General features: G+C 44.3%; 1 pseudogene; it reads left to right on the forward strand.

Moving 5' to 3' along the window:
* Window positions 1-664: 664 nt before the first annotated feature.
* On the forward strand, window positions 665-956 carry LOC104665290 (annotated as a pseudogene).
* The last annotated feature ends 1,396 nt before the right edge of the window (window positions 957-2,352 follow it).

The raw sequence follows: 2,352 nt of genomic DNA on the forward strand, positions 1-2,352 counted from the left end.
GTTGTTGCCTGGATTTCCAGAATATGTGACAGAGAATCAGCTGGATCATTTCAGCTGTCCAGGTTATCGGTTAGAAGAAACTGAAAACTTGGGAGCAAGGAGACCTCTCTGATGTAAAGAAAGACGAGTAGACTGGTTTATCCCCTCTGTGCAGTTAGTACATGAGACTACCCTGGTCCTTTTAGAGCCAGAGTTCTTTGGGGTTTTTGTTTGTTTTCCCCCATTAACAAGCACTAGCATTTATTAGGGGAAGATGGGGTTCTCCTCAACTCGTGTTTTCCCTCTCTGTATTGTGGAAACTGAACCTCACTCTGAAAGTGAATACATCCATTTGAAAGGGATGAAAGGTTACCAAGAGTGTCATTTAGTGAAACCCCTCTTTTTCTTGACCAAAGGAGACTTGTTTTCTTTGAAAAGCAGGAGTTCACTTTAATTTATATGAACACCTCACATCACTCCCATATAAGCCTACCTACCCTAATATGGGCTGGCCTGTCAAGTCTTGAGCAAGAATGGTGATAAGGTGTTATCAGGTCAGAACTCATATTAGAGTAGCTGAAAGATTCAAGAGTTCTTATATTGAACTTTTGCGTGTAGAATCATTACAAGATGTCTCTTAAATGCAGTTAGAGTGAGAGGAAAGCTGGAGCTGTGGGTGGGGAACATGTCAGAGGTGGAGCTGAGCAGGAAGTGGGACCAGTGCCTGCTGGATGTGGTAGATAGGTACTGGTTTTGGATTAGGGATTGTTTTCTCACTTACCTTCTTTAAAAGAAGAATGTGGCCATTAGCCTTTGGTTCTGGCATGGGATTAGGAATGGTTTATTCCAACTGTCAGCATGATTTCCATGTTCCATATCTTCTGCATGGAAAACATGTCAAAGGACAGGAGCAGTGACCACCTGACAACATCCCAGCGGGAGGAAAAAGAGAAATCATGTTTATTCCTCAGGAATACCGAAGTACCCTGGAGTAAGCTGTCATTCTTCTGTAACAATGTTATTAGTAACGCTTTAAACTCCAGCACCACTCTTTATGTATTTGAAACCAAGTCTGTTTCTTGTTTCGTATTTTCTCTCTGGAAATTGTAAAGAGGTGGTCTTAAATACATTAAACAAAAATAGTTTAAAAATGCAGTTAAAATATGATGGCCTATCAGCTAGCTGACCCAATTCTTGGCACAATCAACAAGTGTCTTTGATTGTTTTTTCACCAGGGATAAGTCATCAGATATGTCAGAAGGGGTAAAAAAACATAGGTAGCTTGGTTGCATATGCCTTTTTTCAGAAGTAATATTTAAACTATGTAATAGTTGGTGGAGTGGCCCAGTCCGCCAGCTAGCACATTGCCCTTCCTGGCTGCCTCATTCAAAATTCTGGGCAGGCTGCAGTTCCCACAGGTAACCAACCACGTGAAGGCAACTCTGGGGAATCAGTGGTGAGTAGTCACAGCCTTGGAATCAAAAGGCACTGGCAGGGCAGGGTGACTCACGCCTGTAATCCCAGCACTTTGGGAGGCTGAGGCAGGCGGATCATTTGAAGTCAGGAATTAAGACCAGCCTGACCAACATGAAGAAACCCCATCTCTACTGAAAATACAAAAATTACCCAGGCATGGTAGCAGACACCTGTAATCCCAGCTACTCAGGAGACTGAGGCAGGAGAATCGCTTGAACCCAGGAGGTGGAGGTTGCAATGAGCTGGGATCATGCCACTGCACTCCAGCCTGGGCAACAGAGCAAGACTCCATTTAAAAAAAAAAAAAGGCACCGGGCATTTGCCTGATGAGGTGCCAATACCACTGCCACTGGTATCGTATCTCCTGCCGGGTACCAGGCCAGCTCTGGCAGAGGAGTCATGAAAGAACTGGATTCAGTAATCTGGACTGGCTAGTGCTATATCTTACTTTCCAGACCCATTTGAGTTGCCCTGCGTCTGGGTGGGAAAGGTAAGAAATGCACAGCCTAGTCCTTGGGAGTATCTAGAAGAATCCAAAGGCATTGTCCAGAAGGTACAACTTTGGGGGCTGGGAGTAGGGGTTGACTACATGGCTACTAACCAGTCAGAATAGAGGCTGGTTACTATGCTAGAGAAGGGACCTATGGGCCCTTTAGGTTGCCCGTCCTTAGCCTGTTTACAGGATTAGGCAGTGGCTCAGGACACTATTTGCCAAATGGTAAGAATTTCAGTATTTTAACAAACTTTGAGGTCGTAAGAGTATACTGGCTGATGTTAGCCCTTTGAAGTCTGAGACTCATGGATTCTTGAGTATCCATGGCAGCTTATGCATAAGAAAGCTGTGCAGTTTATTCAGTTTTTTTCTGGGATAGGTAGAGTCGCAGAGAGACTGTGAGA

Source organism: Rhinopithecus roxellana, chromosome 18 (genome assembly GCF_007565055.1).
Source record: "Rhinopithecus roxellana isolate Shanxi Qingling chromosome 18, ASM756505v1, whole genome shotgun sequence".
Lineage (NCBI taxonomy): Eukaryota > Metazoa > Chordata > Mammalia > Primates > Cercopithecidae > Rhinopithecus > Rhinopithecus roxellana.